Genomic DNA, 14448 nt, shown 5'->3' with positions numbered 1-14448 from the left:
GTTATATCATAAAACATTTTGATAAAACATGTTGTAATGTAGAACCTCTGATACCCAAATCATTACCTGTACTTTAAAAGAAATTATGTTACTCAAGGAATGAGTTAAACATAAAAAGATTTATCTTTTCCTAATCAATAAGATTCTGATTTTGATTCTCAAAATATTTTGAGCTAAATCACCTTATCAATTTTAGAACTCCTTTGTTTTATATAGTTAATCCTCAATCCCACATTTGACTTTTTTTTTCAAATGGATTTTTAAAAAACCAATTGATATTATACAATTATTTAAAGGAACTATGATTGTATCTGATCCTTTGAGTTGTCTTCTCCCCTGCAGGAGCAGGACCCAGCAATATCCTGTACTTAAGCATCACATGGCACTGCTCCATCTTTGAGATCTTAAGAAAGATACTTTTTCTCTGCCCACAACCTTACCCTTCACTTCTTTCAGGATAACCAATGAATAGCATCTTTGCCTTCACCAAATTTTCTAGTTATTCAGCCCTTTCCAATTCACTTCATGATTGATCCCTTTTAGGACTCTTGATTCTCTGTCCTACCCAGATTCTGTGGTTAGCTGCTCCTCAAGAGAGCATTTAATTGCATTTATCCACTTAAGTATGGTATAGCACCCACTTTACTACACCTTCCCTACTTAATCTTTTTGTGTCTCTTATTATTAGCCAATTATATTTTTAAGATTTTTAAAATTTAATATTTTGAGCCTCTTTTACCAATCTATTAATTCTCTTTTCACATTTTTCTTGCATAACTCTTGTTTTGTTTTGCTTTCCCCCCCCATTTTTCTTCTACCACTCATCTCTTTCATTAACTCTTTAGGGAATTCTTGTTCAATTTGGGTCAGATGAGCATTTTTCTTTGAGGCTTTTAAATTGCTGTCTTTTGAGATTGCCTTGGTCTTCTTTGCCACTGTGGTAACTTCTTAGAGTCAAGCTCTTTTTTTGTTGTTTATTCATTTTTCCCAGCCTTTTTCTTGACTTTGAACTTTGTGTTAAAATTAGGCTCTTCTTCCCTGGGGGGTGGGAAGGCTCTGTTCCAAGCTTCATATTTTTTATTGCTATTGTTTTCAGAGCCAGGTCTGGAGATTTGCAGGTTTTCTGTGCTTCGAAGGTAGCATGTTCCAAGAAGAGGTGTGGTCACTGTTCTTTTGATCTACACTCTGGTACTGGCACATGAAAGGATCCTATTCCTCTGCAGCTACAGGTGCTAACACTCCTCTTAGAACTATGACCCTACTCTATTTAGTTGCAAACCCCAGGTTTCTCTGACTTGGAGCTACAAGCAAAGTCCTTGCTCCCTTGTGACCAGCCACAACAAGCACTCCTCTCTGCCTGAGAACTGAGATCCAAAACTCCATATGGGAAATAGAGTTGCTGGACCCTATACCTGGTGCCAGCAAAAGGTCCCCTGAAATAACCCTTTCCCAGTCGTCCACTCCCTTACCATCTCTGGGCTGAGAGTTCCAGAAGCTACTGCTGCTATTTCTGTCCCAGTTGCCTTCAAGGCTGCTTCTGGTGCCATTATGGGTTTTGCTAAAGGCAACCCCAATCCTGGTGTCACAGACCTCTCCTACAACCTCAATTTTCTTAAGTTGGAAAATGTCTTACTCTGACCTCTGACTGACTCTGCTGCTGAAAAACCCCATTTTAGGTGTTATTTAAAAGTTATTTGGGTGGGGATCTTGGGAAGTTTGGCTGGGTTGTTAACTCTAGACCACCATCTTGCCTCCCTCTTTCTATACTCAAGTGCTCTTTGTATTCTCAAAATAGTGCCATACCCAAAATAGCAGGAGGTAAGGAAGGAAATAAGCCTATTGTAAGAAATAGCTATGTGCCCGACACTACTCTAAGGGCTTTCCAATATCATATCATTTTATTCTCACATATTATTATATACATTTTTCAGTTGAGGAAACTGAGGCAGACCAGAATTAAATGCCTTGCTCAAGTCACTTAACTATGAAATTTCTGAATTCTAGATTTGAACTCAAGCCTTCTTAATTCTAGGAACTAGTCATCATTTAATGTATTTTTGTTGGCTAATTGAATAATTGATAATTGATAATCGATAATTGTCTGATAGTGCCAATGACTGTAAATTAACCTTTCCCTTTCCATAGTATACTCTCAGTGCTAGGAGCTTTTTAAGGTCTTCTATTATTCATCATTATCACTTTTTAATTTTAGAAATTCAGTATTGATGAAGAATAAGGGAAACATAGAAGTAAATAGAATAATTAATTGGTCATGCTTATCAGTCAATTCAGGCAGCTAGCTGGCATGATTGAAAGAGGAATGAACCTAATATCAGGAAGACCTGAGTTAAAATCTGGCCTCAAACACTTACTAGTTTTGTGAATAAGTGTATTATTTACTTATTTATTTTTGATTCATTCATTCATTCATTTATTATATTTATTCACTATTTACTTATTTAATTGTTTGGCCAGGTAGTTATTAATTAAAATTATTTAATGTATTTATGTATTTATTATAAAATAAATTGCTAGACTGTGAATAAACCACTCAACTTCTATTTATTTTAGTTTGCTCATCTCTCAAATGGACATAGTAGTAGAAGTAACCTCTTAGTCCTGCTGTCAATATCAAATAAATTTTGTAAGATTTCATCTTGTAAAATGATGTTTCTGGAGATGATAAAGTCCAGGAAAATATTTGGGTAGGAAACACATACATATTTTGCCAAAAAATGCTGAATAAGAAAAATGAAAAGTTATATTTATTGTCTTTTGTAATCATTAGAACAGATTTTTTTCTCAACCTTTTTTCCCCCAAAATTTGGCATATAACATGGGGGCATTATTGTGAAATAAATGTTTAATCCAAATAAATCAATAAAAATTGGAAAAAAACTCTTAACATAAAGTTTCAAAAACGTTAAGATTGAGAAAGATGAACCATTAAATAAATATTCATCAGTGGAGTTAATAACTGGTAGAAGCCAAACGTAACTAAAAAGGACAAGCCCTAGTGAGCACCATGGTCATGGGCCAGACTAGCCAAAGAACAGCAAGACAGGGAATGAATTCTGGGGACACAATGCCAAAAGGAAGAACAAAGTTTCCAGAGACAAACTCTGTCTACTTTGCCATTTGCCCAGAGCAGTCTCTGATTCTAGCTCCATTCCCTGCTGTCTGTACCTATCCTAGATTACTTTGACACGAAGAAATAAGACATCCTCCTAGTCAGTCATCTTATAACCAAGCCTCCCCTAAGCCTACCCGTTTGCCCAGGGCACTGAAAAGATGGGTTTCTTAGCGCGCAAGAAGAGCTGACACAAAGCAGGTCCCCAGAGTTCAATCTTTATCATCGTGTGGAATCATTCTAGCTGCATCTGGATGTTCTGCCGGCATATCTATTGTATGACAAAGAGTGAATGAGCTGATATATTGATATTAAGTGTAATTGAAAAAGGAATCATATAACACTGTCTAAAGTCTATCTCAAGATATCAATATCTGTTTCTAAATACATATCAATAAAGATATAGAGATTTGGGAAGCTATTTTAATCTACCATTTCACAAACTGTCCCAATTCTGTAAAGTTACTTCCTTGAAACTCTACTATTATTTTCATGAGCATGACTTCGAGATCACTGAAAGGACAAAGCCTTGATGGGTAACCATTGTTCATTCAGCTGTTCAGCCCCACAGCTTTAGTGTTCAATTCCTTGAAAAGAGTTTCCTGGAAGGCAACCACCCATTTTCAAAACTACTGCTGGGTGCTTTCCATTTTGGTTAGGGGGGTGGTGGGGAGAAGTCAGTCCACCACCTTTCAAAAGAACAAAGACCAGCCTCAAAGGTAAGGAGTTTATTATTTATTTATTTGTTCGTTCATTCATTCATTCATTCATTCATTCATTCATTCATTCATTCATTCATTCATTAGTTCATTTGTTCCTTCATTCTGTTCGTTTGTTTGTTTGTTTATTTATTTATTTGTTTGTTTATTTATTTGTGTTTGTTTAGATTGCTGAGGAGATCTGTTAAGGACCATTATAACTTTCAGGATTAGCTAATGATTAATCAAAAATTCTGAAAACCTGAACTCTATTTGTAAGTCTTCATGTGCTTCCACATAACTAATTTTTTTCCTTTTTAATTGATTTTCTTCCTGTTACTTCAAGGATAAAACTGATGTCTATAGGTTTAGGAAGAGTCTCAATTAACTTTAAATTTGATGGTCATATAGCACATCAAATTGAACTTCATATTAGCTATGTGACCTTGGGTAAATCACTTAATGCCTGTTTGCCTCAGTTTCCCCATCTAAGAGATTTTATTAGTGCCTACCCTTTAGAGTTGTTGTGAGGATCAAAAGAGGTAATAGTTGTGAAACATTTAGAATAATGCTTGGCACATAGTAGACAGTATAGAAATTATAGTCAGTTCTACTACTTTTACTACCACCATGACCATTGCCCCATAGACTTTTTCTTAGAGGTCCTTTTTTATAAAGAGCTGGGTTGGGAGTCTTTCTCCCCAGGTTCCATAGGGTCAGTCTAAGAAGAAAGAGGGCATCTACCACCAGAATACTACTTGTCCTGTCTTTTATAACCAAATGAAAGTATATGCCAGGTCAATTTTGTAATCTTTACCTTCTCTGATTTTGTTATGATAGCCAGTATGTGTCTGAGTCTCTAAAAGCTTCAGTTTCAAACTTCATAAGGTTTATAAAGAAATGCCCTGTGGGCAGCTGGGTGGTTCAGTGGATGGAGAGCCAGGCCCAGAGATGGGAGGTCCTGGGTTCAAATCTGACCTCAGACACTTCCTAGCTGTGTGACCCTGGGCAAGTCACTTGACCCCCATTGCCTAGCTCTTACCACTCTTCTGCCTTAGAGCCAATACACAGTATTGATTCTAAGACAGAAGGTCAGGGATTTATATAAAAAAAAAAAAGAAATGCCCTTTTGATTTATTATAACTATACCTCTAGGAGGAAGCTCTATGGTGGTCTGGATAGAATGTTGGAGTCAAGAAAGTTCATCTTCCTGAGTTCAAATCTGGCCTTAGACACTTACTAAACATGCAACTTTGAGTATATCACTTAATTCTGTTTTCCTCCATTTCCTCATATGCAAAATGAGCTGAAGAAGGAAATGGCAAACATCCCAGTATCTTTGCCAAGGAAACCCCAAACAGGGGTCAAAAAGAATCAGACATAACTGAAAAAAAAAAGCAATAACAACCAAAATGCCTCTAACAGCCTCCTGGATGGTGTTTACGCTATTAGGAGCACTGTATGACAATCAGCTTAAGTTACATGGCAGCAACCAGAATAAGTGAAAACTAAGCCTTGATCTTAATTATTTTTGAAATTTCTTTTCAAAACCAAATAAAACAAGAAATAATTCTTCCATGTAGTGCAGATCTTCATGTGATCTTAAAATGATCTCTATGGGGGCTTATTCAGAAAGCCATGACACATGACATGCCTAGAATTGACAGAGCCAAGCATGGCCCCAGGCAAGCCTTGCAATTGGCAGACTTTGTCTTTGGTAACTTGCCACCTCTCCACTCAGCCTATTTTCTTCTCTCCCATTTAAAAAAATATTTCCTTCCCATTGGAGTTCTCTGTACTAGTCTCCCTTCTATTTTTTGTCTTATTCTTGCTCTCAGCTATTACCCAGTCTCTGCTTCTGCTCTAATACTAAAATAATCACTACTAATAATAATAGCCTTTACTTCATACTTTAACTTCTGCAATGCACTGGACATGTTAGCTTATTTGAACTTCACAATCCTTTGACTTAGGAGCTCTTTTCATCCTCATATATATATATATATATATATATTTATTAAAAACCCTTACCTTCTGTCCTGGAATCAATACTGTGTATTGGCTCCAAGGCAGAAGAGTGGTAAGGACTAGGCAATGGGGGTCAAGTGACTTGCCCAGGGTCACACAGCTGGGAATTGTCTGAGGCCAGATTTGAACCTAGGACTTCCCATCCTGGCTCTCAATCCACTGAGCTACCCAGCTGCCCCCGTCATCCTCATATTTTTTAATGTTAAAACTGAGTCAGTGAGGGGGTAAATGACTCATTTTGGGCCACATAGCTAGTCAATGTCTGAGGCAGGATTTGAATTCTGGACTTCTTGAGTGCAGAGCTCTGTCTACTATACATGTAATTATGTGATTATCTATCTATCTATCTATCTATCTATCTATCTATCTATCTATCTATCTATCTATCTATCTATCTATCTATTTTTCTTTGCCAAACCTTAACTAACCTATTCCAATTCTCCATACTGAATGGTAAAAATTAATTTATTTAGGGGAAAAAATAAGCAATTGAGTATGATAACTCATATTTATGGTCTTAGAAATGAAACAGCAGAGCCAATAATGTGCTGGAGGCCAAGTAAATAAACATAAAGACATTAGTATTTGAACATATTATATAATGATTGATAAATACTGTTTGATAATTCTATGCATATTTAAGTACATCCTGAAAAAATCTAGCAACACGATTCAGGGAAAATCTTTTACCGATGAAAGTGAACACTATATTGGGTCAGCACTCATTCTGAGGATTTATTCTGATGCGCATGAGATTCATTCCACTCCTGGAATGCCATTCTAGACCCTATAATAGCTACAAAGAAGTATGAAATACATTTTCTCTCATCACACCAAACCGTGTAGTTGCATTTTTTATAGTCAATCTTATTAACTTTCGCCAGCGTTCCGTCTTGCCTTTAGAAACCACAGCTATTATATTTAGGTCAGACAAGTGTATTCCATCCATAGTGCTCTGAAAGCAAATATCGCACGTTGATGATAACAACCTAATGCTCAAAGAACATTTCTTCTGGACTGTGCATTTTACTGTCACATCCAAATGAAACATACATTTAAGTCTAAGTCTGTATTTGGGTCTCTATATTCTCATTTTCTCTCTAGTCAATGAACTTGGAACCTCATTCATTTGGGCAGGTGTTTATCCATCTAATAACAACAATAATAATAACAACAACAGAAATTTATATAACTAAGCGCGTGTTGCAATTCATAAACTATCTTATTTGAGCTTCACAACAGCCCCATGAGGGAGATACTATAGCTGTTGTTACTTCCCTTTTACAGAAGAAAAAAACCAGGTGAAGAAGTCCAATGACTCATTCCACAGCTAACAAACACATGTCAGAACCAACTAAGAATACCTACTATATGAAAAGTACTTTTATTTTTTTTTCATTCTTTCCCAAATTTAATTCAGAAACAAGTGGAAGAATTTTGTATGTGACTATGTGTATGTAATACATATAATGACATACATAAAATAATATTACATCATATATAATATAACCCAACATGATGTCATATAATATGATTTTGAAGCTTAAAAACTTTAAAGTTTGTAAAACACGTTGCAAACATTATCTCATTTGATCTCCACAATAGCCCTAGAAGGTAGGTGCCTCCTAGTAATCCTAGAAGGTTACCTCCATTTTACAGATAAGGAAAGTGAGGCCAAGAGGGGTGAAGTGATCTAGCCAAGATTGCGCAGCTAGTAAGTTTTTGAGTCAGGATTTGCATTTAGATCTTTTTGATTCTAAATTCAGTACTCTATCCACTATGCCCTCTAATTCTTTGGCTATTGTAACTATGCAAAGTACTTTTAGACATGTCAACTTGCAGAAGATTAAATATCTGTCTCAAGGAACAAACAATCTGGGAGGAGACATAATAGCCTGTATAAATAAAAAATCTTGAACCTTTGCATTTCATCTCTCAGAATTCTTTTCCATTACCCAGCATCCCTTTCTTTTTCATCCCCAAGTTGCTTACTTAGATTGTTTGTATATAAGTTTCTGTAACTCCCTCCTCTCTCTTCTCTTGCAATTATAGCTGAGTTAGCTCCCTTTTTACTCTAGCTTTTTATTTTAGTTATTATTAATAAATCTTGCAGAATGTAATATTTTGAGGTATTGTATATTAATTTTTAAGCTTACAAGCCATAGACATAATATGACTTAGTAGTAGTAGGAGGAGCAGGAGGAGGAGGAGAAGTAATAGTAGTACTAGTTGTTCACAGCCATAGTGTCAGGGCCTAGATGGCTTAGAACAGCATTTGGATAATTTATTTATTTATTTTTTGGTCATTTTAACTTTGTGTTTACTTTACTAAATGAGATTTCCTTTCACCATGTTTCCATTGGCAGTGACATGGTATTTAATACATGGAGGAGACCAGTTCCTTGCACACAGTGGGTGTTCAATTTATAATTGTTTAATGGAAATGAATTTGTACATTCATAATTTTTACTATATTTTAAAAATCAGATCAATGATTTATTTTGTGAAGGTAACTACTAGTAAGAAATGTGCCTCTACTGAATCTAGTCAGTAACCTTCTCTACAATTTACGGTAGAGAAAGTTGCCTTGATTAATTTTCTAAGGTTAAGAGAGTTGACCAAAATCTCTCCAACAATCTCTGCTTCATCTATTTATTAATTCTAAAAACATTTAGTAGGCTTCTACTCTATGCCAAGATCCATATTAGGTACTAAGAATTAAATGCTTTTTTAAAAAGTCATTGCCCTCAAGAAACATATTGTAGCAGAACTAAAAAATAAACACACATAAAATTAAATAAGAACCATCCAAATTGCAGAGAGTAATTTCTGGATTGAGAGTTTTTTTTCTTAAGGCAATCAGGGAAGACTTCCTATTGGAGGCACCTTTTGAATTGTCTTAAAGTAAGCCAAAGGAGGAAGAATATTACAGGCATTAGGGTTATCCTCTAAAAAGGTACTCAGATCAAAGATCATATATGGCAAAAACAAGTAGATTAATTTGACTGGGACATAGACTGTCTAAAGGAGAGTAATGCACAATTATCCTGAAAAAAAAATGGACCCCTTGCAGATATTAATTAAACTGAACAAATTTCTAATCTAGCCTGAGTTTTCTCTAAAATAATACAGGACAAGGGAATGGATGATGAGACATTGGGATCTTTCAGGTTCCCACCCAATTACTTTTCAAGGTTCTTCTGAGATTCACCCCAAAAGTTCACTAGATGCCGCACAGGAGCTGAGGATGTAACCATTAAAGGTCGGAATGAATATTGTCTATCTAAAGATTTTAGTCAAAATTATCTTTAAGCGAGACATAAAACTAATCACAAGGAGGACTGCATTCTAGGACAAAATGTGGTCTCATGACTTTATGAAAGAGACTTACAAAATAGGTTAAAAATCTCCCCCCTCCCCACCTTTGTATTGCATTGTGTGAGGTTAAGTCCTGTCTATGGAGTGGTCTGTGAGGGCAGTACCATCAACAAAAAAGCAGAGGGACTGGCTTTATAAGCAAATTAAGTAGGACTTTGTCCGATTGGCAGCTGAGCCTGCCTGGCTCCCCAGTGCCACCTGCTGCTTGCAAAAGCAAGTCCCCAGCAATTGGTACCCTTGACCCAAGGCTCTTCCCAGGCATGTTCATCTTGCCCACAGCTGCAGATAAAACTTTTCTTAGGTGTGTCAGTGTGGATTCTCTTCAGGTCTCCGATTTCTCTATTCACACAGTTTCTCTCCAGGTCAGTTTTTAAGGGCTAAGTCCAAGGGCCCAGCTAACCTTTGCTGCTATGGAAAGAGGAGTACATGTGGACCAGAAAGGGCCAATTTAGAATCCCAGGAATGCCCTTATTTCTGGCACGAGGTTAGACAAGTCTATTACTCTCTCTGGTCTCATTTTTCTCATACCAAAAGGAAAGGGTTGAGCTGGTTGGTTTCTAAATCTTTGTGCTCTAAATCTTGAATCAGTGCCAGAAGACTTTATCTTTAAATCATTGAGGATTGATATTGAGAAGAATCCATGCCTTGCCTAGGGGCCACAATTTATCTGGGCTATAGAGGAATAGGTAGGAACAATCATTCAGGCATTTAGATAATATTAATGCACATTTCATGATGCTCTTTTCTCCCCAAAATGCTTTCACTTCATTCCTAATAAATGGCTGCTTCCTCCAAGATCCAAATCAAGAAGGATGATTTCTAGTGAAATTCCTTTATATCATCCAAGTCCTAGTTGGCAACGTTAAAGAGGTTTCTTTCTCTGACCCTCATCATCCCTGTGTATGTTATTTATATGAAATCATATGCCTAATGTTATTTTCTAGATGAGTAACCTCTAAAGTGGGGGCCAGATATGTGTTAGTGTGTATATGTATGTGTGGTGGGGAGAAATACAATGGCACATGATGAGTCAAGGCATGACCCTAAGGTGATACAATTCACCAGTCAGGGAGGAGAGGTTGCCTTCTACCATCCCTGGGCAGGCAGTCCTACAGCTTGACTTCCACACCTACTATCATCTCTCAAAGCTCCTATGATCTGCCCCCTCCCTCTCTGGGCAAGATCCCAATCTTCCTTCTGTTCTGGTCATTGACTCCTCAGGGCAGTAGCAGCAGTACAGATGCTACTGGGAAAATACGGTCTATTTCCTATCCATACGGTCATTTCATTGTGGCTCTGGAAATCTGGGAAATCTACCCTAGTTGGGTAGATTTTGTACTTGATTAATGCTACATCTTCCTTTTTCATTTTGGGTGGGACAGAATGGATCGCTTCAAATAGCAGGTATGTATGAGTTATGATATGGAACACAAGAATCATAATATATTTCTCTAAAATCTTTTCTCTACCATCTTCCAAATTTCACAGGCATTGCTGAGGGCAATTTCATCCTTTCGATAACTACAATTATGAGAACTTGTGTGACATCTTCATATCCTCACTCTCCTCACATCATGTCTATAAATCCAATGAGCTGGCATATTTTTTTCAGTACAGTCACCATCTTTTCCAGGATTTTCTTCTCTCTTCCCATAGCCAACACCATGGATAGCTCAGTTCCTTAACACTAGTTAGATCTATTTCAATAGTTTTCTAATTGTCCTCCTTGCTCCAAGTCTGCTTCCATTTCAATTGATCTTGGTAAAGTGATTTTCCTAAGGTACAGATCTGAAGAAATTACTTCCTCACTCATTTATAGTCCAGGGGCTCTCTTATATATAGTTTCCCTAATTAATATGCTTTAATCTTTATCTAATTTTTAAAATTTGTTCTCTTTTATATATATTGTTTCCCTAATTAATGTACTTTAATCTTTATCTAACTTGTTAAATTTGTTCTCTTTTGTGTATGTATCATTTCCCTAATTAATGTTTATCTTTATCTTTATCTACTTTATCTTTAATCTTTATCTACTTTTTTAAAATTTGAATTTCTACTTTCATGGGAGTTTTAAAGTATATATATACCACTAATAGGCCCTCTTTCTGGTATCTGCCTATTTCAGTCATTGTATATGTGTTTCTCTCTGCCTCTGTCATTTATTTATTAACATTTATCCGAGATTAGAATCACCTTGCAAGTAAGGTTTATTTTGCTTTTTATATCTTTCAGAGCATCTATTATAGACCTGTGCTAAAATACATATTCATTGAATGATCATCAAAATAAATATTCTTTGATAACTGTATTTTTAAACTAAAATTTCCTGTCATTAGAGAATCAGTTTATGAATTTTGTTATGTATGCACATTTCCAATTAATAACTATAAACATATAGTGGAAACTATTTTTGCTAAAAATGAGTTATTAATTTTAAAGTGCTTTAAATGAAAAGAAAAATGTTATTATGAGCCAGTAGAATAAGGTTTCATGTCAATTGTGTTATGGAAATGCATTTAACTGCAAAACTTGTGACTAAGAGAAGGTCAGTTCATATAGCACATATAGACCCCAAATATAGCCATATTCATGAAAATAACATTTTGGGCAAATGGAGATTGATGAAATAAGAAAATAAATAAAACAGAGATCAAAGCAAAGCCTTTATTTTTCTTTAAAACATTCTTAAATGTCTTCAAGAAAGCTTGGGAAGATATCTGAATCAAAATTATAATTCTAAAGAAAACAAAAACAATATAAAAGCTGAAGAATGTTGAAGTGGAAAGGACCCGAGAGACCATCTAGTCTAAACCCATCCTTTTAAAAATGGGAAAAAATGGAGAGGGGAGATAACTTACTGTGGATTGGGAAAAAGGAGGGGAAAGGTAGGGAAAAAAGGAAGGAAGGTAGCCGGGGGTCTGCCCCAGCTCTCCTCACATGGTAGGGAGATTGACCAAGGTTGTCTTCTTTTCGGCAGGTTAGGGAATTAAGTTAAATCAAGCTAGACTATAGGAATAGTTAGGTTTTTTTGGGCTAGGAAAAGAAAGGTTTGGGAAAGTCAGGGAAAGCTTGATCTATAAAAGCTGTCCACTTAGGTTGTGTGTGGGTTTTGACAACTCCCTCCTCCCCCCTCCCCCCCCAACAAAGGAAGTGGGATGTGTCAGAGGAAGTTGCAGTAGAGAGTCCTGGGAGATGGAGTCCCCTAGGGCTTAGGTCCATTTTAAAATGCACATTATCTAAGACCAAATGGTAAGGTAGAGAAAAGGAAGGAAGGAAGAAAGGAAAGAAGGAAGGAAGGAAGGAAGGAAGGAAGGAAGGAAAGAAGGAAGGAAGGAAGGAAGGAAGGAAGGAAGGAAGGAAGGAAGGAAGGAAGGAAGGAAGGAAGGAAGGAAGGAAGGAAGGAAGGAAGGAAGGAAGGAAGGAAAGAAGGAAGGAAGGATGGAAAGAAGGAAGGAAGGATGGAAGATGAAAAACAGTAAGAAAGGAATGGTAAGAAGGAAAGAAGGCTAAAAAAAGATGGATGGAGGGAAAGAAGGAAGGAAAGAGACAGAGGAATAATCAACCATTTATGATTGTTATTATTTTTCTAATATTGTGGCTGTCAACAGAACAAAGAACAAATGCTTCAATTGAAAGAAAGAAGTTCTGGGTAAAAGGAAAAACTCAATCTTAACTAATGAAGACAAATCTTTAGCATTCTCCCCAAGAGGGCCTAAAGGAACATTTTTGTTAGGTACCCTTTGATTTCCCATGCCCTCTAACCATATTCATTTGGTGCAAACCTGCTTTATAGTGTTCTTGACTCTAGATCACATGAGAACAAATTCAAACCTCACTGGTCATGGTTTCAGTTTCTCCAACCCATAACACTTACTGAAATTTTCTTTTTACTCATGTATTTTGCACAATTAGGTCACAACAAATATAACTTAGAAAACAATCCAATTTTTTAAAAGCAGTTTTTTTATAGGACAGGGGCCTGAATTATTATTGACACAGAAAACTCCCAAATGAGTCTGCTACCATTACAAGTTGATACCTTCTCTACAACTTCTAGATTCAGAGAATTGTCTAGAGGAAAAGTTTAAGACCTAGACCAATTAGACAACCAGTAAATGTCAGAAACAGACCTTGAACTCAGTTTTTCCTAATCCCAAGGCAAACATTATAATATTATGCCATACTATATGCAATATGTTTACATTACAGACATGAAATATCCTATACTTTGGGATGACAAGCAGAGAAATCCCTTATTAAAAGTCTTGAATGACTGTCCTCATTTTCACCAGAATCCACAATTTTAGTTACATTAAAGAAACCCAAATCATATTTTTCTTCCTTCCTTCTGGCCTCAACTCACTAATTTGCTATTCAATTTGCTCATGATTGACAGATGTGACAAAAGAATTGTTATACAATGGCACTAGGGTCAGGTCTATATTAATATGGTTTTTGACATTGCTTCCTTTCTGCCCTGAGCCCTTGGTTTTTTTGTGTGTGTTCAGTTTTGAATGCCATATTCACAAAATAAACTGCTACATTTAAACATTTCTCTTGCACAAAACTTAAAATGTAAAACCGTAAAGAATGACATAGATCATTCAGTCTAACTTGAAAAAAACTACAGTAACAACAGAAATGCTCATTCATTCATGAAACCTTGCACTGGGCAACTATTATTATTTTTTTTAATGACAACTTGAGTCAGTATTTCTATGTAGACAGAAACAAGAAAGTGTGAAAATGAGCAAGCTCTCAAAGATAAGGAATTGCATTCTCTTCCTCAAAGATTTCGAGGGGAAAACAAATGCTTGCTTTCTAAAGATCTAGTCCCTGGAATCTTCTGACTCCTCCCTTTCTTTAAACCTTATATCTAGTTACCAGGTCCTGTAACTGCTCCTTGAAAATGGTTTTCACATCTGTCTCAATCTTTCCATTCTCATTGCCAACACTCTAGTCCTGGCTCTCATCATTTCAAGTCTAGACTTCTGCAGAAAAACTCCTAACCAATATTCCTGTTTTTAATCAATCCTACAGGTCCTTTTTAGATAAATTTTCCTACAATACCAATTTTATCATTTTAATCCCTTGATCAACAGTCTCCAAAGTCCTTGCTTATAATATAAACACTAAAATTCTTTATATGTCATTTTGGAATCTTTGCATTGTCCATATGTTTCCAAACTCATCTCCCACCATTCTCTAAGAAAA

This window comes from Monodelphis domestica, chromosome 5, assembly GCF_027887165.1.
Source record: "Monodelphis domestica isolate mMonDom1 chromosome 5, mMonDom1.pri, whole genome shotgun sequence".
NCBI classification, from domain to species: Eukaryota; Metazoa; Chordata; class Mammalia; order Didelphimorphia; family Didelphidae; genus Monodelphis; species Monodelphis domestica.
The sequence above is the reverse complement of the archived record's forward strand: the minus strand, read 5'-3'. Positions refer to the sequence as shown.